Source organism: Ambystoma mexicanum, chromosome 11, assembly GCF_040938575.1.
Source record: "Ambystoma mexicanum isolate Mex_15411 chromosome 11, UKY_AmexF1_1, whole genome shotgun sequence".
Classification (NCBI taxonomy): domain Eukaryota; kingdom Metazoa; phylum Chordata; class Amphibia; order Caudata; family Ambystomatidae; genus Ambystoma; species Ambystoma mexicanum.
Window position 1 is genome coordinate 310,344,960 of NC_090934.1, and position 24,097 is coordinate 310,369,056.

Sequence of the window (24,097 nt, forward strand, 5' to 3'; positions counted from 1 at the left end):
GAGAACGACTGGTGGATAGCCTGCACAGAGGAGGAGAGGGCCGCCACATTGGCCAACACATGCAGGAAACCCCCGAACATGGCCGATCCCAATTGGGCCACGTCGGCACGGTGCACTTCGTGATGACGTGCGTGCTCCTCCCGGGAAGCACGCACGGCATCACGAATCACAGCCGTGCGCATCGCGACCCCAATCAGGACCTTCTCCGCACGGCCAGGGGTTCCCACGTCCGCAGGTGGAGGGGAGTCAGGTGACATGGACATCCCCTCTACCTGCGGACAGGCCTGGGACGGGGCATCCCTGCTGGTGCATGGTGGTGCACTCACAGGGTCAGGGACAGCGACATGCACAGGCCCCTCCACGGTGACCTGTGCTGCCTCCTGCCCCTGGCCCTGGACTGCACCACTTGCACCAGCAGGGATGCCCCCACCAGGCCCCATGTGTGCCCCAGTGGCGGCCTCCTTCTCCTCTGTGCAAACCACCAACCTGGATGGCTCCTCACCGTCTCCCACCGTAGCAGGCCCCTGTGGGGGCTCACCCACCCCTTCCGCTGCAGCCGTGGGGGCATCCCCGCCGCCTTGCTCCACAGCGCCGTCTCCGCCCTCTTCTTCACTAGCCGCTGCGTAGAGGGAGACAAAGAACACAAGCATCAGGGCACTGTACAATGGTCCCCTAGACAGGAAGCAATAGCAGATGAGCACCACTGTCAAAGTACACTTCCATCATGTCCCTCCACAACACATGGGTCAGTCCAGGCAAAACACACACAGTAACAGGCATGGTGCATGCCATGGACATTTCCATGCATGTCCAATGGACTCTTGAAACATTCAATGATATGTAACTCACATGCATCATGGCTCATGCCCATCACATGCACACACTTCACCTCAGTCACATCCATCTGGCCCCAAACACACCAAACACAGCGGATACAAGGGTAATTTGGCTGCTTTACTGAATCTCTGCATTGTCACACACATGTGTCATACATCCATGGCATGCACAAGTCACAGACACGCAGGTCAGGCACACAGACATGGCTACCATATATGTACCTGGCATCAGCACCCATCCCTCACCCCCACCCATGTCCAGGTACAGAGACTGGCATGCTCTCATGTTCAAAATCTGAATAGGGCTCCCCATGCGGCATTTCAACACATGCAACAACCATGTGCATCACACATCACTGGTCGCACATGCATTACCATGATGTCCCTGCACACATACATGCATACATGGCCTATGGCACACATACAGGCAAGTATCATAGAACCAGCACACCGCAACATGCCCTGTCTCACACATTAATGCATGGACACTTACCGCTCAACTCCAGACGGGCCTCCCTCTCAAGGATCTGGGCGTGGAGCGCTGGGCGTACGCGTTCCAGGACCCTCATCTGGATGGAACTCATGCGGCCCCGGCCCCCCTCCACGAGGCGCCGGGCCTTCACAAGGGTCCTGGACCTCAAGTCCTCCCAGCGCTTCTTGATCTTCAGGACGTCGCGGGTTGCCACCCCCTCCGCGTTGATGGCAACCACACAGTCGGCCCAGATCCTCTGCCGTCCTTCCTTGCTGGCGCGGGACGATCCAAAGAGGGCATCATACTGCCCCAGGACATGCTCCACCAGGACACCAACTTCGGTGACAGTGAAGCTGGTGCCCCTCTGCCCCTCTGGCCTGGGGTTGCCACTGGTGCCAGATGTGGAAGTGCCCGACATGGCAACCCCAGAGGCAGGTGTGGGTGGGCAACTGGGTCCTGGGGCTGGGCTGTGGAGCGATGTAATCCCAGTCGGGAGTCTTCAGTTCCAGCAGGGGTGGACACAGCAACTGGACCCCTGCAGATGGCTGATGTGCAGGCACCAAATGGCAGGGCACGGTGGCAGCAGGCAGGCAGGCAGGCAGCAGCAGATGGCACGTGGGAGGCTGCTCGGGGCACTGGGGGGCAGTAACTCGGCCTTCTGGGCAGGAGCGTGGGCTTCTGTGTGTTTTCGCGTGGCCAGCTTGATACGGAGTGATTTGGCACGTGAAAATCCTGCACGTCAGCGTGAAATCCGAGGAAAGGCCCTTAGCGCGTAAGCGCGTCAGCACGCATACGCGATTCTATTGGACCAGAGTCCCTCAGTGCGTAAGCGCGTCTGTGACGTGACCCGCACGGGTGTTCCCCACTCAGCACGTGATGACGGGGCACACGTGGAGATACTGCACGTCAGAGTGTCATCGCGTGTAATTGGACAAAAGTGCGCGTACACGCGATTGGCCTATGTACGTGTATTTAATGGGTGCGCGGCCACTTACACACGCAAGTACGTCAGCGAACCTGTATCCCGTGGTGCGTGTGAATTTCCACACGCTATTGGACTGGGAACTGGATTCCAGGGGTGCGCGGGTCACACGCTGTATCCCGTGGTGCGTGTGAATTACCACACGCTATTGGACTGGGAACTGGATTCCAGGGGTGCGCGGGTCACACGCTGTATCCCGTGGTGCGTGTGAATTTCCACACGCTATTGGACTGGGAACTGGATTCCAGGGGTGCGCGGGTCACACGCTGTATCCCGTGGTGCGTGTGAATTTCCACACGCTATTGGACTGGGAACTGGATTCCAGGGGTGCGCGGGTCACACGCTGTATCCCGTGGTGCGTGTGAATTTCCACACGCTATTGGACTGGGAACTAGATTCCAGGGGTGCGCGGGTCACACGCTCGCCTAGAACACGCGCAAAGCATAAAATTGCGGACTTTAACAATAACAAGCTCAGACGCCAGAATGAACATACCGTTCCTAGCAGCAGTGGCAGTGGGCTACCAAAGGAGGAGGAGGAGGATAGTCAGGGCCAGAATATTCACACCCAGAACCAGCCTTTTCGGGATGCCTGATGACCAGGTGTATAGGAGGTACAGGTTTCCACCACACATCATACTGGACCTGGTGACTGAGTGGGAGGATGACCTCACATCACCCACCCTGTGCTCCCAAGCACTCAGCCCCCTGGAGAAGGTCCTCAATGTACTGCACTTCTTAGCCACTGGATCATTTCAGCGGACAAGTGCCATAGTGGGTGGGGTGTCACAGGCCACCCAGTCACGCTGCCTACACCAGGTCTTGAACATCATGACTGCAAGCCCATCAGTCCGCAGGCACATATACCTGCCCAGAACACCTGCAGAAAGGCATGCTGCCGCCCTGGATTTTTACGCAGTGGCACGATTCCCCAAAGTGCTAGGTGCCATCGACTGCACCCATGTGGCTCTACGTCCCCCCAGGGCATCTGAGCACATCTATAGGAACCGCAAGCACTGGCATTCCATCAACGTGCAGGTAGCATGTAATGCCAAGGGAATCATCACCTCAGTATAGGCCAACTATCCCGGCTCCACCCACGACAGCTTCATTTACCGAATGTCCACCCTAAGCCGGGACCTAGAAGCTGGGCGGCATGGCGATACATGGCTGCTTGGTGAGTATGTATGCCACTGCACATGCATGCATGTTGGATACTGAGCAAGGTCACAACCTCACCAATGATACCAATCCCCACCTCCACAGGGGACAGTGCCTACCCTCTCAGCCCCCACATGATGACGCCAATTCGGAACCCCACCACGCCACCCCAGGTAAGATATAACACAGCCCACATTACAACCAGGGGCATAGTGGAGCGCACATTCGGAGTGCTAAAGTCACGCTTTCGCTCCCTTGACCGTTCTGGCGGGCAGCTGTTATACGCTCCCCCAGTAGTGTGCAGGATCATAGTGGCAGCATGTGTCCTGCACAACGTTGCAACACGCCGGGCCTGGCCGTGGACATGGTGGTGGCCCCACATCCCCAACCACATGCACAGCCGCTGCGCATGGGAGGGGAAAGGGCACGGGGGGAGGCAGCCCGTACACAGCTAGTGGCTAATTACTTCACATAGAAATCACACCCCTGTGGAGTGCACACTGCCCTGGCACATTCCATCTGACAATCAATGATGACTCAACCTGACACTGATCCTGAATGTCTGGAGAATGAACCGGGAATACCACGTCAGCCTGAGATTGTTCACCTGGAAGTGTCACAATGTGTGCATCCCTACCCACACAGACACCACCAATGCAGTTTTGTGAAGTTACACATTGAAGCAGCTAAAATGAATACCCACTTGCAAAATGCAACAAGAGGACAGTGCCATGTCAGCCAACCCAACCCCAGCACTGCCACACGACACACCGTGCCATGTCATGCTAATTGCAGGTAAACAAAGTAATCCCCACAACATGACATCACTCTCACTATGTACAGTGGCACTATTAGAAACCTGCAACACCTGAAATGCTCACAGCAATGCCGGACCAACAACATACTTGAGCACGTAGTACCATTAACATGACATCACAAATGTTACATATTAGTAGTCTCACCACCTGGAAATGCCTGCACTCCCACCACTACCAACTGTGCAGTGTTGGCGCCATGTAGAGTTGTAGGTGCACTGCTGCCAACATGGTCCCCATCTCCAGACTAGAGGTCCTTGTGTGGACTTTAGGAAGGGACCTGCAAATTGGGAGGTAGACACAGAAGAAGAGTTACACATCAATGCAACATGCAGTGTACAACACAACAGCAATATGCACTAGGAATGTATACACAGTATTGACTACAGACTGGCCACACAGCTCATGGGAGTCCAACGTCACTGTGTAATTCACTGTCACTTGGGCACACCCTTTGCAAGCCCATGGAAACGGGAAGCAGGAGGGGTGTGTGTGACTCAAACCCAAGCATCTGAACCAAATACATTACAAGCCTGCATGTGCCCAGCCACAATGCAGCGTATGCCCACAGGAACCACGGAAGCCAACAGATCGAAGCCAACAGATCGAAGCCAACAGATCGAAGCCAACAGATCGTCCCAAAAAAATTGGGAATAAAAGAAATCAAAATAAAAATAAAAATAAGAAACAATCAAAAATGGCCATTGATGGGCCCGGGGGGGTTGGGGAGGCCACCCAGGAGGTCCGAGGACAGGATGCACACCAGAACCCACCTGCGTGGATCCTGGGAAGATAAAACACCTCCATGGGCTCATGGCCCACACGGCTACCCTATTGTGGGAGTATCACTGCTGTCGCTATTATCACCCTGTGCAGCTGCATCCGGAGGTGGTTGCACTATGGGAGGCAGCCCACGCAAGGCCCTAGTCTGCTCCTCCATGGCTGCAAGCATGCGGGTGTGGTAGGTCTGGTTCTGGAGGATGAGTGTGCGGAGGTCCCCATGCAACAACTCACGGGATGCCTGGACCTCCGCCCTCGTTGCCTGCATCTCAGCTGAGAGCGTACGGGTGAGACGCTCCAGCTGCTGTTCTGTCCTTTGGTGTGTTGAAGCCTCAAGCTCAACAAGAGTCGTCCTGAGGTGTAGGAGCTCCTGCCTCAGGGCTTCCCTGTGGCCCTGGGACTCAATGGAGATGGCCTCCTGCAGAGTCGCCAGTGCCGCCCGCCTGTCCCTGTTGGACCCCAACATGTCCTCCCTGTGTGACTGGCAGATGGAGTCGGTTGCCTGCTCTAGTCGCTCCATCAGCCTTTCTGGGGGGACAATGGAAGTGGCCACCCTATCCATGGCCTGAGCCATCATCTCGGATGATGCAGCCTGTTGGGTAGCCATACCGTAAATGGATTGCTCCCATGCGGTATTGCCGGGTGGCGTACGGCCACCACGTCGGCGGGCACCACACCTGTCTGGGGCAAGGCGAACTGCGCCTTGCTGTGCCGGCACTGCCTGAGGCTGCAGGACTGCATTCCCCCTCTGATCTGCTGGCCCAGGAACAGGATCAGATGTCGCGGAGTGTGACCCTGCATCCGTAACCACCGAAGGCGTAGCTGCCAACACGGACATCCCCATGGAGGGTACTGACCCTGGTGCAGGTGGGTGAGACAGAACAGAATCCCTCCCTGGAACACTCACCTGCGACGGCACGTAGGTCTCATCCGAATCAACACCTGAGTACAGCTCGGGGGAGGTGCAGCCAGAGACACCCCTTGAGAGCACGACCTGCAGCACTTGTGGGTTCTCCCCCACCACCACACCACGTCCCTCACTGGTGGTTGGTCGGCCCTGGGACACCTCCTGGGTCTGCGCCATCTCCACAACCCCAGCAGTATCAGGTGCGTCTTCCCCTGCAAAGACATGTAAACAAAGAAATGGAAACAAGCATTAGCACCATGGCACACATTGAGGGCTGAGAAGCAAGAGAACCAGTACTTGATTGACACATGTCCCACATGACTAAAACCCTCCCATGCATGCACCCTCACTGCGTATGAAGTGCAGGCAAATGGCACACACTGATGACACCAAGATGGAAGATGAACACATTTTCTGCATGCTGCCTGGCAGTGGCATCACACATTGGCCTGTGATTGGCAGGTGAAACACACATGCCATCACACAGATGGCATGTACCATTGCTATTGAGTGAAGATGGAGAGGAGGGCAGCACCTATTCATTCAGTCCAGTTCCCGCATGTAATAGCTTTTCTAATTCTAACAGGTCTGATTTTTCACCTGGAGCTGCCAGTCTGAAATGGTCAAATTGCACAGGGACATGTGTGTACAAATGATATCCAGGTAACAAAGTCACTCCACTTTACCATACCCATGTCAGACATGTGACTAGTGGACAGCGACATGCCTAGTGAAAGTGGTGGAATGCAAACAAACTGACTGAATGAACAGTGAAAAAGAAGCAAATATGTTGTGTCAAGGTGACACTTCAAGGGCAACTGGCGTGCAGTTGTGCTAGATGTCTACTGTTGGCAGAAGGGATACTGCTATGGCCAAATGCAGCTGCGCAGGAAGGATTGCATGAAGCACATGGCTGACCCATACGACTCAGGCGCACACACTCTCACCTGGCACCCGAACAGAAGCCCTCACACACACACCATGCACATGGATGACACACACATGCATGTGCACTCACCGGACAATGCCTCGTAATCAGCCAGATCTCCCACGCCTTAGATCTGTTCCTCCGTGACGTAGGTCCCAGCGACTGACTCATGTGGAGTGAGTTCCATGTCTACTACTGGAGACCCACCTCCAGTCACTAGAGTTGCGGCATGACTTGAGGCCAGCTTACTCTTTGCCCTGCGCTTTAGGTCATTCCAGCGCTTATAGCAATCATTGGCTGTGCGCCTCACGATTCCAAGGGCACTTACGATGTCCGCAACGGTCTGCCAGTGTGCCTGGCGTTGTGCAGGTGTGGTCTTGGATCCTGCAACAATGACCATCTCGTTGTCATGTCCGGACACATACTCGACAAGTGCATTCAGTTCGTCATCCGTGAAGCTGGGCTTCCTGGACGGGCCGGACTGTGTAGCCGTGTCTGGGGCATCAGCCTGTGCCGGACGAGCACTCTTCCTCTTCCGCTTGGAAGGTGGTGGTGATCCTGAGTGTCCTGCGCCGCTCTGGACACTAGGGCAGGAGCCCTGGTGGACTCTGTATCAGGAGTGTGGGATTGCACACTCAGCATGGGAGTTGGTGCAGGCATTGGCTCTAGTGTGATGGTGTCAGGGGGAATGTCAGCAGCATGGACTAGGACCGACACTGTCCTGGCTGGGTGTGTGAGGGCTGGGGTGGATGGAGCCGCAGCTGCCCCTGCAGCCTCTCCGCCCTGCCTCCTTGGTGCAGCAGATGACCTTGCTGCCCCAGATCCACGTGGCATGATGGCATCAACGTGCACCAGCGCACGTGTCGTAGCCCTGCTGACCTGGAAGTCAGCCATGGAGTCAGCCAGGTCTGGTGCCACAATGGGCTGGTCCAACAAGGGCTGAGCATGGATGGTGTCAGCCACTTCAGCCTCAACGGGAGGGGGGGAGGGGGGGAGGGGGGGATGATGGGTGCCCTTGACTGGTCCTCCACACATGGGGGGACAGGCTCACCCTGCAAGTTACGACCACGTCCCCTACCGGATCCACCACGGCCACCACTTGTGGCTCTTCCACCTTTGCCACCCTTACGGAATCCTCGCCTCCCAGCCATGGCACTGATATTAATGTGCGTATGGGAGTGGCTGTAGACAATTGTCCTGGGCAATTGGGGGTCAAAGGGGTTGGGTACCAGATGGTAATTGTACCCTAGTGCTCTAGCACGGCTGATTGTAACCCCTGGGGAAAGATGACGGGTCACGCAACGCACAGGAGGCCCAAAAAAGGGAGATGACGTGCACGCAACCCCTCCTAGACCACGTGTGCAGAAAGAAAAACCTGCACTACGCTGTGGCACCCAGTAACACAAGAATGAACGTATGCGTGTCACACGCAGCCTAGAATGACCTCTGAAGGGGTAGGCTACACACGGGGCAAGCACAGAAGTTGGATACGTGCGTGATTCACCGTCTGCCAGGTAAAAGAGCGTGAAAAATGAGCGCGTTTGGCTGGCTAAACCCCCGCCAAAAGAAGATGTGTACGCTGTCTGAGAAGACAGGACTACAGTAGAAGGGGACACTGTTTGAGGGAACAGGCCCAGGTAAACCAGTAAAAGAGAAAAAAGAGAAAAAGCTGTCAGAGGTAACAGGGAATACGAACTGGAAACGCCGTGAAGTAAATCACGTGTGAAACGACAAGAAGTACAGAATTCACCCACTCGCTCTCCACGAAAAGCACGTACAAGGAAATGGTGTTCTATATGTACCTTATATACTGGCCCACACGTACAGCGTCACTTACGCGGCGTGTACGTTCACCAATCACACGCTTTGTCACTCCTGCGTGTAGATCCATTTTCACCAATCACATGCTTTGTCACTTCTGCGTGTAGATCCATTTTCACCAATCACACGCTTTGTCACTTCTGCGTGTAGATCCATTTTCACCAATCACACGCTTTGTCACTTCTGCGTGTAGATCCATTTTCACCAATCACACGCTTTGACACTGGGACGTGTCACGCAACAATTTCCTGCACGTGCAGGTGACTATAGGCGCGCATATGCTGTTGACAGGTTTACGCGCTAAGGGCCTTTGCTGACGTGTGGGATTTCACTCCCTATCAGGCTGTCCACGCGTTCACACACGAGAGACCACGCTCCTGGCCAGGAGGCCAAATTACTGCCCCCCAGAGCCCTGAGCACGCTCCCACCTGCTGCTGCCTGACTGCCTGCTGGCCACGTGCCCCACAGTGCTGGTGGGTGGGGGTGTTGGGAGACATGGGTGGGGGCCTGGTGGAGGGTGCCCCTGCACTGGTGGGGGTGGTGGGAGACACGGGTGGGGGCCTGGTGGAGGCTGCCCCTGGTGGCGGGGGGAGGGTGGGGGTGGTGGGAGACATGGGTGGGGGCCTGGTGGAGGGTGCCCCTGGTGGCGGGGGGGTGGGGGTGGTGGGAGACATGGGTGGGGGCCTGGTGGAGGCTGCCCCTGCACTGCTGGGGGGTGGGGGTGGTGGGAGGCATGGGTGGGGGCCTGGTGGAGGCTGCCCCTGGTGGCGGGAGGGTGGGGGTGGTGGGAGACATGGGTGGGGGCCTGGTGGAGGCTTCCCCTGCACTGCTGGGGGTTGGGGGTGGTGGGAGGCATGGGTGGGGGCCTGGTGGAGGCTGCCCCTGCACTGCTGGGGGTTGGGGGTGGTGGGAGGCATGGGTGGGGGCCTGGTGGAGGCTGCCCCTGGTGGCGGGGGTGGTGGGGGTGGTGGGAGACATGGGTGGGGGCCTGGTGGAGGCTGCCCCTGGTGGCGGGAGGGTGGGGGTGGTGGGAGACATGGGGGGGGCCTGGTGGAGGCTGCCCCTGCACTGCTGGGGGGTGGGGGTGGTGGGAGGCATGGGTGGGGGCCTGGTGGAGGCTGCCCCTGCACTGCTGGGGGTTGGGGGTGGTGGGAGGCATGGGTGGGGGCCTGGTGGAGGCTGCCCCTGGTGGCGGGGGGGTGGGGGTGGTGGGAGACATGGGTGGGGGCCTGGTGGAGGCTGCCCCTGGTGGGGGTGGTGGGAGACATGGGTGGGGGCCTGGTGGAGGCTGCCCCTGCACTGCTGGGGGGTGGGGGTGGTGGGAGGCATGGGTGGGTGCCTGGTGGAGGCTGCCCCTGCACTGCTGGGGGTTGGGGGTGGTGGGAGGCATGGGTGGGGGCCTGGTGGAGGCTGCCCCTGCACTGCTGGGGGTTGGGGGTGGTGGGAGGCATGGGTGGGGGCCTGGTGGAGGCTGCCCCTGGTGGCAGGAGGGTGGGGGTGGTGGGAGACATGGGTGGGGGCCTGGTGGAGGCTGCCCCTGCACTGCTGGGGGTTGGGAGTGGTGGGAGGCATGGGTGGGGGCCTGGTGGAGGCTGCCCCTGGTGGCGGGGGGTGGTGGGGGTGGTGGGAGACATGGGTGGGGGCCTGGTGGAGGCTGCCCCTGGTGGCGGGAGGGTGGGGGTGGTGGGAGACATGGGTGGGGGCCTGGTGGAGGCTGCCCCTGCACTGCTGGGGGGTGGGGGTGGTGGGAGGCATGGGTGGGGGCCTGGTGGAGGCTGCCCCTGCACTGCTGGGGGTTGGGGGTGGTGGGAGGCATGAGTGGGGGCCTGGTGGAGGCTGCCCCTGGTGGCGGGGGGGTGGGGGTGGTGGGAGACATGGGTGGGGGCCTGGTGGAGGCTGCCCCTGGTGGCGGGAGGGTGGGGGTGGTGGGAGACATGGGTGGGGGCCTGGTGGAGGCTGCCCCTGCACTGCTGGGGGGTGGGGGTGGTGGGAGGCATGGGTGGGGGCCTGGTGGAGGCTGCCCCTGCACTGCTGGGGGTTGGGGGTGGTGGGAGGCATGGGTGGGGGCCTGGTGGAGGCTGCCCCTGGTGGCGGGGGGGTGGGGGTGGTGGGAGACATGGGTGGGGGCCTGGTGGAGGCTGCCCCTGGTGGCGGGAGGGTGGGGGTGGTGGGAGACATGAGTGGGGGCCTGGTGGAGGCTGCCCCTGGTGGCGGGGGGGTGGGGGTGGTGGGAGGCATGGGTGGGGGCCTGGTGGAGGGTGCCCCTGGTGGCGGGGGGGTGGGGGTGGTGGGAGACATGGGTGGGGGCCTGGTGGAGGCTGCCCCTGCACTGCTGGGGGTTGGGGGTGGTGGGAGGCATGGGTGGGGGCCTGGTGGAGGCTGCCCCTGCACTGCTGGGGGTTGGGGGTGGTGGGAGGCATGGGTGGGGGCCTGGTGGAGGCTGCCCCTGGTGGCGGGGGGGTGGGGGTGGTGGGAGGCATGGGTGGGGGCCTGGTGGAGGCTGCCCCTGGTGGCGGGGGGGTGGGGGTGGTGGGAGGCATGGGTGGGGGCCTGGTGGAGGCTGCCCCTGGTGGCGGGGGGGGTGGGGGTAGTGGGAGACATGGGTGGGGGCCTGGTGGAGGCTGCCCCTGGTGGCGGGAGGGTGGGGGTGGTGGGAGACATGGGTGGGGGCCTGGTGGAGGCTGCCCCTGCACTGCGGGGGGGGTGGGGGTGGTGGGAGGCATGGGTGGGGGCCTGGTGGAGGCTGCCCCTGCACTGCTGGGGGTTGGGGGTGGTGGGAGGCATGGGTGGGGGCCTGGTGGAGGCTGCCCCTGGTGGCGGGGGGGTGGGGGTGGTGGGAGACATGGGTGGGGGCCTGGTGGAGGCTGCCCCTGGTGGCAGGGGGGTGGGGGTGGTGGGAGGCATGGGTGGGGGCCTGGTGGAGGGTGCCCCTGGTGGTGGGAGACATGGGTGGGGGCCTGGTGGAGGCTGCCCCTGCACTGCTGGGGGTTGAGGGTGGTGGGAGGCATGGGTGGGGGCCTGGTGGAGGCTGCCCCTGCACTGCTGGGGGTTGGGGGTGGTGGGAGGCATGGGTGGGGGCCTGGTGGAGGCTGCCCCTGGTGGCGGGGGGGTGGGGGTGGTGGGAGACATGGGTGGGGGCCTGGTGGAGGCTGCCCCTGGTGGCGGGAGGGTGGGGGTGGTGGGAGACATGGGTGGGGGCCTGGTGGAGGCTGCCCCTGCACTGCGGTGGGGTGGGGGTGGTGGGAGGCATGGGTGGGGGCCTGGTGGAGGCTGCCCCTGCACTGCTGGGGGTTGGGGGTGGTGGGAGGCATGGGTGGGGGCCTGGTGGAGGCTGCCCCTGGTGGCGGGGGGGTGGGGGTGGTGGGAGACATGGGTGGGGGCCTGGTGGAGGCTGCCCCTGGTGGCGGGAGGGTGGGGGTGGTGGGAGACATGAGTGGGGGCCTGGTGGAGGCTGCCCCTGGTGGCGGGGGGGTGGGGGTGGTGGGAGGCATGGGTGGGGGCCTGGTGGAGGGTGCCCCTGGTGGCGGGGGGTGGGGGTGGTGGGAGACATGGGTGGGGGCCTGGTGGAGGCTGCCCCTGCACTGCTGGGGGTTGGGGGTGGTGGGAGGCATGGGTGGGGGCCTGGTGGAGGCTGCCCCTGCACTGCTGGGGGGTGAGGGTGCAGGGGGACATGAGCAGGTGTGCAGGGTAGTCCCCTGTTTTGTAGGCTGCCTGCAGGGGCCGTGGAGGGTGTACAGGGAACACCTGTGAGGACCCACCCAGCCTAATCACGTGTGACTTCCCACGCAACCCTGTAATACACGTACCCAGCCAAATCGCGTGTGATGATTCCCACGCACCCCTGTAATACACGTACCCAGCCAAATCGCGTGTGATAATTCCTGCGCACCCCTGTAATACTCGTACCTGGCCAAATCGCATCCCTGTAATACACGTACCCAGCCGAATCGCGTGTAAAACTTCCCGTGTAGCCCTGTAATACACGTACACAGCCAAATCGCATGTGATAATTCCCGCGTACCCCTGTGATACACGTGCCCTGGCTAATCGCGTGTGAAACTTCCCGCCTACCCCTGTAATACACGTACCCTGGGCAATCTCGTGTTCAACTTCCCGCGTACCCCTGTAATACACGTACCCTGGCTAATCGCATGTAAAACTTCCCGCATACCCCTGTAATACACGTACCCTGGCCAATCGCGTGTTAAACTTCCCGCGTACCCCTGTAATACACGTACCCTGGCTAATCGCGTGTTAAACTTCCCACGTACCCCTGTAATACACATACCCTGGCTAATCGCATGTTAAACTTCCCGCATACCCCTGTAATACACGTACCCTGGCCAATCGCGTGTTAAACTTCCCGCGTACCCCTGTAATACACGTACCCTGGCTAATCGCGTGTTGAACTTCCCGCGTACCCCTGTAATACACGTACCCTGGATAATCGCATGTTAAACTTCCCGCATACCCCTGTAATACACGTACCCTGGCCAATCGCGTGTTAAACTTCCCGCGTACCCCTGTAATACACGTACCCTGGCTAATCGCGTGTATAACTTCACGCGTACCCCTGATATGCACGTTACCCGCTTTGCGTTCCTTGTTTGGCAGCCCTGTAAACTGGTCCAGGGTTAGCGCAGCCCTTTGCGATGATTTAGCGATTTTGATGGCTTTCCCTTGCGCGAGGGCGTTCTTGGGGGCGTTACTGGCGCTGCTGCAGGGTCGCTGCGATACTCTGCGCCACGGCTGGTTTGGGAGCCTAAAATCCATGAATACGCTGTGCGCGGAAATCGGTTTTAGCGCACGTGCCTGGCGCAGTCAATCGCAAGCGGACACTCTGCGCCAGCCGCTTGCGACACTTTTCTGCGAAATTCTATGAATTACCCTGTAAATGTCTTTTCAACAATGCTATACTTATTTGGCATAATTGTCTGCTTTGTGGTGTACCTTTACGGAGAGAAGAGACGAAAGTGATTGTTCCAGGTCTGTGCTGGTCATGTGACTTGCATGAGAGGACCACAAGACCCAACGTGCACCCATAGCCAGAAGTGCTGCCAGTCCTGGAAAGGTAAGAGAGTCACTGTGGGACTCTGCTTCACAAAAAGAGGAGTCACTTTCTCCACATTGTAAATTTTCATGTTATATTTGCATTTCTGTTGGTTAACCTCCCGCCTTTCTGTTGTGATGAATCAGTGATGATACCTCCCAGAAACCTGGTCTGGGACCCTCCTCATGTGGTCAGGGAAAATCAGACGCTTCCTGATCCCGACCCTGGGGGTGGTGTACTGCAGGAGGATCACATGGAGTGAACAGACCAGAAAGACTGGGAAACCCCCCTGTTTAACATTCCCCATAACCCAACACTTTTGATGGCTGTGTGCCTAACTGCAGAAGTGGAAAGAGTTAACTTTGTTGAAGGGGACTACACGTCCCATAATCCCAGAAGTACTGGGATGATGAAGAGGGCTGAAGAGACATAGTATCAGTACTCAGGCAATTAAGCCTAATAGCCCACACCTGAAGGAGCCTGAGAGACATAAAACTCCCTCTCAGGTGCAGGCAATAGAAAGGAGCTGTGACTGTGACTGGAATGCGAGCAGTAGTAGCAGAAGGAAGAAGGCACAGGGCTGGCAGACCAAGCAGAAGTGGGAGAACTAGAAGTCCTGTTCCCCCAAATTCTGAAGTGCAGAGACTGCGCAGCAGAAGACGTGCAGGAGAGTAGTCTTTCCCCATGTGACCCTGATTGCTGTGGTAGCTGAGCAGCAAAAGTGCTGGCGATCGAGGCGTGGAGCATTTGTCGAGCTGTGGGTCTCAGGAGTGACAGGGGCTCCATAAACATGTGTCCAGACCAGAGACACCTTTACAAAGGACGGTGTTGTTACCTAAGAATCCAGAAGCAGTAGAAGTTGTGGCATAAGTCGGGAAAGCAGTGTGACCCGCAGAGCATGTGTTAAAGAAGCCAGTGAGTGAAGCATGGCATTCTAACACCTTGCTCAAGCATTGCCGGCAACAATATCCAGTTCCCTGTTAACTCGCGTAAGATTTCAAGTGAGTAGAAGTTGTTTGTTGAAGCTGAAATTACTGAACAATGGAAATGTAGCACTCACGTATAATGCAAAAGTCATTTTTCTCATGTAGAAACCTAACGCTGAAAGATCCATTCTTTAATTTTTAAAAGACTGTTACTATCTAAAGAAGTGGTCACGTGTCACTAATTAAGAAGAGTGAACGTTGCGAAGACCATTACTGAATACCTAACTTTGATACTACAATTATTGATACCTTTTCCTTGTGGAAACTACATCAAGTAGTTGTCGTGTATGCCTAATTGTGATTCCCAAAGGAGGACTGAACTAAATCCTTCACGGGAATACAATTCAATACAAGTCTTTAAACCTTGAAAACTACATCAGGAAGTGTTCGCATGAGCCTAGTTGTGATTCCTAAAGAGAGACTGAGCTCTGTTCTTTCCTTTATTGTGGCATACCTTTCATTCATAAGAAGCTGAAGAGTATTTTCTATTGAAGAGAACCAGCATTGCCCAAGACAAGAGTATTCCCATATTAACAGTGAAACCAGCCCTTTCTCAGAGTTAAGATGTAATTTAACTGTACTGTGAAGTTGATAACCATTTGTTGTCCCAAGAAAAAAGTGTAAAAGCATTACCCGAAGCTAAGAGAGTGGCATCAGGGCTTCTGGGTAATTACTTGGGCTGATAACTGGCAGAAAGGTGCAGGTAAAGTTGGTGAAGGGAAACTGGCTGTTTGTAAAGACTTTTCTGAAGATGACACAACCTGTAGTGCCAGAGACTGTGGAAGACAGGGAGAAGTGAGTCTTAAAAGCAAACCCAGGTTGTTATTGTGGCAGCCAGACAAGAGAGGCAAAGAGGCTGCCCCTTTTGAAGAGAGATATTCAGAGGAATAGCGCCTTGCCTACGTCAAGTTGTTGAAGTACTCTAAAGTATGTCTTGTTGAAGCCTCTCTAGAAGTACAAATCACTGAAGCTGTGGTAGCAGTCCAAAGTGTGGAAGCTGTGGTGGTATACCTGGTTGTCAGTGGATGCAACATTGTAGTAGTCTAAACCAAGTGGAGTACTGCGTGGCAAAGTTAATTGTCCTCATAGTGAATCAAGTAGGAGTGAAGTTGTTGAAGTGGAAGCAGCAGCACTAAGATGTCATTCTGACAAATATACCATTGTGAAACCTAAAACTATAACCAAGAGAATACTAACTGTTAACCAAGAACTGTGTACCACTGACATTTGCGGATATTGCATTTCATTTGAACTGTGTCAAGTCTTCTTGAAGAGGTTTGTGGCTGGAAATACCATTGGTGCCATTTGGTGGAAGTGGAAAGATGATATTTCACCAAGGAGAAGATATGTGCTATTATTGGAACTTTGGTTAACAAACATTTACTTTGACTTTGAAACATCAAGAACTGATTTGAGAATTATTTTTCCTTTGGTTGAACATTTGCAGAATTGACCTTGAATCATGGGAAAGGGAAATCACCTGGGACATTAGAAGGTTATTCAGGGACTGTGAATGATGTTCACGTTATGTTGTATTGCCATATATTTTCTTTGTGTATTTGATGCTTAGTGTGAGGGCCAGTTATCCTGTGTTAGAGTGTTTCCCCTTAGCTTGGTTAGGCAGGGAGATTCTCAGCAGAGTAGGGAGAGTGGGGCATTTTGATAATATTTTCTTGAAGGATGAGGAAGGCGAGGAAGGATAGCTCAGGGGCAACACATTTGTCTTGGAAGCAAGACAACACAGCGCAGCACAGGTTGCATCTCGATCCTGTGCTTAGCAAACCACTTGCTGTTATTAAGCGCATTATAAAAGAACAATTATAATATAAGAATAAGAATAAAATGGCATATGTTGATAAATCATCAAATAGTTGTCTGCCTTGCATTACTGACCCCTCACACTGCCCTGCCTTACCTCTGGACCACCTGTATTGGTGCCCTAGTATTCCTGTGTTTCAATTCTCTGCCTGGTTAGTGGACTGCTTCCGTTTATTCCTTGACTGTTTTCTGCCTGGTATTGAACTGCTGCATGTTAATGGAATGCTGATGCTTCTGGCCCTTCTCTATGTGTTAAGACGATACCTTACCAGATACTTTATTTTTTCTCAGGTACTGAACTTTTCTACCACACAGCCTTACCCCTCTAGTTAGTTCCTCTCCTGCCCCCTGAATTGAGGACTTCAGAGCTGAATCTTCTTCAACTTTCAATGCTACAAAGTGGATTTCCTCTCATTGGATTTTGCAATTTGTGTACCTCTGAGACCTTAGTTCGACATCATGCCATCAGGCTTGCCCGACATTTTATTTTATTTGCGTTTGTCCGCAGACCAGAGGGGAAGGTTCCCTTCCCCCTTGGAACTGGATTGCCCACACTCTGTGTCATTTAGATCCACTTCTTTCTAGGAGAACCTGTTATGTTTCCTCACCACATAGAAGGATGTTGGAAAGAGACTTGAGGTGGGTGGTTGTTCAGTCATTGCATACCTGTCATTTGCATTTTAGTTTTGACAATATGTCTTAGGTTAACATTTCTTATCAAAGAGGCAGCCATTGTACCTACTAAACCAGAAATGCTGTGGACATTCAGGCCTCGGTCAGACTCTCCCCTCTCTCGTCCTGTTCTGGCGGCTTGACTGGGTGGTCAGGATTCTGCATATATTCACTATAGCAATCCCTCACGTCCATGGGATGAACCTGCATGTGCTGGAGACCTGAGGCCCGAGACAGTTTTCCATCAGGTCTTCCTAAACAGGGAAAGCGTAGTTCTTCCTAATGGAAGGTTTGTCTATGAGCAATAATTATAGCTTTGGAATCCTCCTTTTTAGTAGTGGAGGGGGGAACACTTTATAAATGCACCCAGACCCAGTCAGACAGTGTGGGTTGTAGGAGCAGGAGACTTAAAAAGAGGCTGTTACAGTTATCCAGTCTGGAGAGAACCAGAGTTTAGGAGACAGTGAGATTTTGAGGGAAGGAGAGGAAAGGCAGAGTACTTCTAAGGAGGTGCAATAAGAAGTTTGACTTTTTGGAGACGTCAGAGATGTGTGCGGAGAAGGAAAGTGTAGAGTCAAAGATAATCCTGAGGTTCTTAGCCGCGCAGGTGAGGGTAGGAGGAGGGCCAAGGGAGGCCGACCAGAGAGTGAGAGGAAAAGATGGAGATGGCGTACCGATAAGGAGGATTTCGGTCTCGTTGGCATCTAGATATAGATCGTTGGTGGCACACCCATTTTGAATGGTGATTAGACAATCAGAGATGAGGGAAGGAGAGAAGGAGGCTGAAGGAAGCCTGAAAATGAGTTGGGTGTCGTCAGCATAGCACTGGAAGGTTGAGCAGAAAATGGAGATGCAGTAGGCAAGAGTTGCCAGGTATTGGTTGAAAATCCAGGGAGAGAGGTTAGACCCCTGGGGACACCGCATGTGGAGAGGGAGATAGAAGATAGGAAGGACCCAAGTTGTACCTGGGAGGGTCAATCAGAGAGCAAAGAGGTCGCCAGGCCGGAGCCTGATCAGTGATACCCAAGTTGTCACAGAGACAGTTGAGCTGGGTGGTATGGTTGAGATCAAGTAGGATGAGGACAGAGGGAATGTTAGAATTGAGGTTGGAGAGCAGGTCTTCACGGATGTTCAGGAGAGCAGTTTCCGTGCTTCTGGCAGCTCTGACGCCAGATTGGTGGTAATGGAGGGAGCCAACCAAGTCAGAATGAAGATTAAGCTGAGAGAGGGCCAGCTTTTCCAGAAGCTTACCCAAAAAGCGAGTAATGGAAATTGGGCGGTAGTTTGCCGGACATGATGGATCAGTAGTGGATTTCTTGAGGAGAGGATGCAAAAGGGAGTGCTTAAGAGGGGAGGGGAAAGAGCCAGAGGCAAAGGAGAGGTTGCAGAAATTGGCACGGGCCTCTGCAAGGGTGTCAATGTGGTCCTTAATGGTTTTAGAGGAACAGGGATAGACCTGTTTTGACGAGGTTTTCATAGATCAGACTTTTCTAGCTACCTCATCAGGGGAGAAAAGAGGCAAGGGGGAGAAAGGCAGAGGGGTGGTAGCTGAGGGAAGGTCAGGGAGCCGAGAAGGAGAGGTAGGAGGGGAGGGGGAGCAGAAGAGAGGGTGGACAGGCTGTCCTGGGTTTTAGAGATACAGTGAGAGGCAAGGGCATTGCAAAGAGCCTGTGAAGCGAGAGGAGGAGACGCAGCAGGGTTGACCAGCTCCTTGCAGATTTTGAAGAGTTGGGCTGAATTGTTAGATGAGATGCAGGCTTGTATGTGGACTCTCTTCTTAGTGTGGACAGCGAGTCAGTATTGCTTTTGGAGCAGGCGGCAGGCCAGTTTGTCAGAAGATGAACGAGAAGCCCTCAGTTTCCTCTCTGCCGCCCAACACATCCGTTTAAGTGTAGCTAGGTCAGAGTCATACAAAGAATGGCACTTGGCTTTGGACTTCAAACGGATCCTCATGATGGTGCAAGAGTATCAAGAGAAGCATAAATAGAGTAGTAGAGAAGAGAGAGGGCTGTGTCAGGGTGTGAGTCAGCCTGGGGTGGCGGATGGGGGAGAAGGTTGCAGCGAAGGCCTCGACTGACACACGCTTCTTGGGCCGTATATCCGAGAAGGTGGGTGGCAATCTAGGAGTGGACTTGGCTTGGGGGGAGGAGATGGAGAGATGAGAGGAGAGGAGGCAGTGATCACTCCAGGAGAGAGGAGTGGCAAGGAGAGTATAGAGGGGGAGGCCGGATGAGATCAAGACATCAAGTGTGTTCCCAGCAGAGTGGGTCGGGCCGGAGGGAAGAATAGAGAAGGAAAGTGAATCTCAGAGGTCGCAAAAGAGTGCAGATGAGGGACAGATAGAATCAAGATGGATGTTGAGGCCACCAAGGAAGAGAATTTGGGAAGTTGAGGCCAGGAAGGAGGAAGAGAGATTAGCCCACTCAGAGAGAAAAGAGGTGATTTGAACAGGGGGCCAGTAGAGAGTAGCAACAGTAAGAGAGTGGCTAGGAAAGAGCGATAGCCTGCAAACTAGACATTCAAAAGAGGAGTAAACTTGAGTGGGAATGAGAGAGGCAGGAATCCACTCTGGGAAGATCAGGGCTACACCCCTTCCAGGCCAGTTGGATCTGGGGGCTGAGAGTATCTTGTAGCCATCGGGGAGGAGAGTGCCAAAACTTGTAACAGAGCTGTCCGTGAACCACGTCTCGGTGAGGCCGAGGACATCAAGGTCAAATTCTTCTAGGAGGTGACAGATGTCAGAGGAGTGTTTAACAGCCGATGGAGAATTGAGAGTGGCGAGATGGAAAAAGGTTGCCAGCCTTAAAGACCTTCCGGGGAAGGGTACAGATCAGAGGTACGTCCTACGGAGGTGTGGAAGGAGCATGAGATAGGGCAGAGAAGGAGGGCAAGGTAGCCAGGGGAAGAGAGTAGGGGACAGCTGGAGATGAGAGGAAGTTGATGAGGGAACCACCTATCAAAGAGGAGGCGATTAGCCCGAGGGCCTTGCACCATGACAGTACCATTAAGATATATGGTAATGAAGACTCTGGAGGAGTCAAGGAGATCCATACGGACTTCCCAACGGGTGCCACCATTAATGTGAGAGGAGGAGACAGGACAGAGTATAGAGATCATGTGAGATGTCCAGAGATCTGGTGAGGGAACGAAGAAGAGGATGTCAGTGAGGGTTTGTCTGGCTGAGGTGCTGGAAAAGGTATATCAGCGATGGGGAGACCTGGGTTGTAAACCAAGATATCCTTTTTGATTTTCTTCTTACCAGACTTAGTGAGAAGGGAAGGAAAGTTGATAGAGAAAAACAGTTGGAAAATATTGGAGAAACAGATAACGCCATGGGCATATAGAGAGAGGAGGCAGTAGGAGAAATATACAAGAACAGGGGTAGGGAGCAGTCACTGGGCTAGCATGTTACAATTGAGGGCCGAAGTAAAGTGAAGGAAAAAAAAACACATTTGATGTACAGATACACCCAAATTTGACTTTCTCAAACACACCCAAATTTGACGTTCCGCAAAGACACTCAAATTTGACTTTCCTAAGCACACCCAAATTTGACTAGACCTTCCCCAAACACATACAAATTTGACTTTCCCCAAATACACCCAAATTTGACTTGACTTTCCCAAACACACCCAAATTTTACTTTCCCAAGCACACCCAAATTTTACTTTCCCAAATACACCCACATTTGACTTTCTCAAAACACACCCAAATTTGACTTTCTCCGAACACACCCAAATTTGACTTGACTTTCCCCAAACACACCCAAACTTGACTTTCCCAAACACACCCATATTTGACTTTCAAGGCAATTGCTAAGGCACAATAGGTAAATGAAATGAGGTAGGATTATAGGGGAGTGCTTAGACGAGCGCATGAAGGGAAGACCAGTTGTAAACAGGAAGAAAGTAGAGTGAAGGTCAATGAAGTGAAGTCGAAAGGGTAGGCAGAAAAAGGGAAACTAACCAATAGAGCGAGAAGTAAGAAAGACTTGGAAGTCCAGAAATCATAGCTGAGGGAGCTATAGCGTCCTGGTAAGCGGACAGGCAAGCTGACAGTGGACAGGGAAGGTGACAGGGGCCTTAGGAGTGGGTCTTTGGTGAGGGGGGCCGGCTAACACCTGCCGGTCCCTAATTGGCCCAGAAAAAACACAGCAGCCCGTTAGCATCAAGGACTGGATTCAGCTTGCAGCCCGTAAGTTTGCAAAGTCAATTGAGTAAGGCAGCGGCCATCATAGTATTGCCTTGAGGTTCATATGTGCAATTCAGGTCAATGCACAAACAAATCCAGTAACAAATGCCAGAGGTAAGTTTGTAGGCAGACAGAAAAGTGTCAAAGCAAAGCGTGCTGATGATGCGCTTTTTAGCAGTAATGCAGCGTGATTTGTACAATTTCCGAAAATTATACCATGGGGAAAAGTAAAACTACGCAGAGATTGGGAGGGGCTCTGGGAATCTGGACAAAGCATGTAGAGCCTGAGAGGAGCGCTGAAAAGTCAGAAAGATGCCTAGAACCTTAGCTTGGTCTTGAGAAGGTTAGAGCACTCTTACAGTGGTTCTAGGAAGCCTAAAAGATGCCTAGAAAATTAGCTTGGTGTTGAGAAGTTTAGAGCGCTCTTACAGTGGTTCTATGAAGCCTAAAAGATGCCTAGAAACTTAGCTTGGCGTTGAGAAGTTTAGAGCGCAGTTACAGCGGTTCTATAAAGCAAAAAAAAAGGGCCGAAAACGTTTGCATGGTGTTAGAAGTTTAGAGCGCTGCAACTGGGGTTCTATGAAACCAAATAGATGTCTAGAAAGTGAGAGGGACATTGAGATATTTTGAAAAGATTGTGGAGCTGGAGAGAAATGCTGAGAAATGTGAAAGTATGTGAGTTTGAAGTGTACTGAATATTGTGAAAGAGCTAGGACGACTAGAAGAAACCAAACAGAGACTGGCAACATCAAGGAAGGAGTAAATAGGTGAAAGATCAATCTTAGAAGCTCAGTCATCCTGACAGAGCGAGAGGAAGGCTATGTGTGAGAAACTTGATCTTAAAAAATAAATAATCAAAAAGAACAAAACTTTGAGACTAATTAACAATGTCCATGTTTGATTAATACCACATGTAGCAAATGAAGTCAGGAGATGGATTTCAAGGGCAGACCCCTGTGCAGACCCCATTTCAAAAGAAAACGTGCACAAATTCATCATGGTCTACTCTGGGGAGCTCTGTTCAATTATGTGAACTGTCACGTTAATCCTCTGGAATCACAATGAATTCCAAAGAACTCTGGAGAAAGACCTATATTGGCAATAATTTTCTTCAGCAGCTATTACAGAGAAGGAAAAAAAAGTTCTGGGGCTTTAAATATTTAGCCTCCCTGGGAATGGAATTATTTAACAGAATGACAGATGGGGCAGATTTGTGAGGTAAGTTAAACTTCTACGTTTATTCCATGTTACACCAATATTCACAGAACACACAGGTAAAGGTTTACTTCACCTTTCCTGTTCAGCAAGACTTCCCCTGGTCAGCCAGTCTGGGTAAGGCCAACCACTCCCATGGGTCTTCCTCTCGCAGCAAGTCATCCTGAAAGGTCAGTGCAACACGGCAACAGGGATTTGCTTCCCTTTTATAGTCCCACCTGCCTGTTGCAGCCAATCCACCTTCTCCTTCTTCAGAGCCACCAATCCCATTTCTCCATTGTAAGCCGCATCCTCTGTGAGGACCGCGGTTCTCCCCTCGTGTCCTCCTGAGCCTGTCCATGTTGTAATGGTATCAGTGGAGAAACTGAAAATGTTGGGGGGGGGACATGACCTCCGAAGAAAAGGTGCCCCATTAAAATGAATGGGGACAAAATAGTGTGCCACGAAAGTTGGGAGGGACAAACACCCCCGTCCCCCCCTAAAATTACGCCCATGAATGGTATCCCACTCTCCTGAATGGTCGGTTTTGGCATTCAGGTATGTTTTTATCCTGCCCTTTGCTGTTCCCCTGTCAGACTCTCTGTCCCCTGATACTGAGCCCCATTCTGCAGCCACAGCTATCCCACTGGCTGTGGCTGTGAGAGAAATGCGATCAGGGGCCACATTGCCTCCTGTGTCTACATCCACATTTCTGGGTGCTGCATTGGCCCAATTTCCTGAAGGGGGTCTTGAAGCGGGAGGAGCCGGTTTTTCTAATGCAGCGCACGTCACGTCTCCTATCACAGCAGGGAACCCAGAGGCGAAAGCTGCGTCTCCCAATGTGGCAGGGAACACTGAGGCAGGGGATCCGAGATGGAAGCCGTATCGCCTGCTGCAGCGGGGAACACCGAGACAGGAGCCGTCATTCCCAAAGTGACAGGCACCGTTTCTCTGAATGCAGAGGATGCCGCTTGGTAACCCTGATGCTCCCCACATACCCCAACTCCAGATCCAGGCTGGTCGGGCATGGGACTGAAGCGAGACAGGAAGTCCGTTAGTACTTGAAATCGAGCAGGCCAGTGAATAGCGTCAAATCAGAGGGCTGCAGGGACTGAAACCATCGCAGCACTTTACGGTTGGAATCCTTGTGTTGAGTCAGCTACTGCAGAGGAGCATGGTCTGTAAAAAGGGCAAACGTCCACCGCAGCAGGTAATACCGTAGAGCCTCAAAAGCCCACTTGATAGCCAGACACTTTTTATTCGATCGTTGAGTAAGGTGCCTCATGAGGGAGCAACTTCCTGCTCACAAAGTAAATGGGCGAAAGACTGCTATCCTCTTCTTGTGATAAAACAGCTCCTAAACCCTCTCCAGACGCATCCGTCTGCAGAAAGAAGTGACGGCCGAAGTCTGAGCATCATAACACTGGGTTCGTAGAAATGGCTACCTTCAATACGTTGAACGCAGACTGCGCTGCGGAGTCGGTG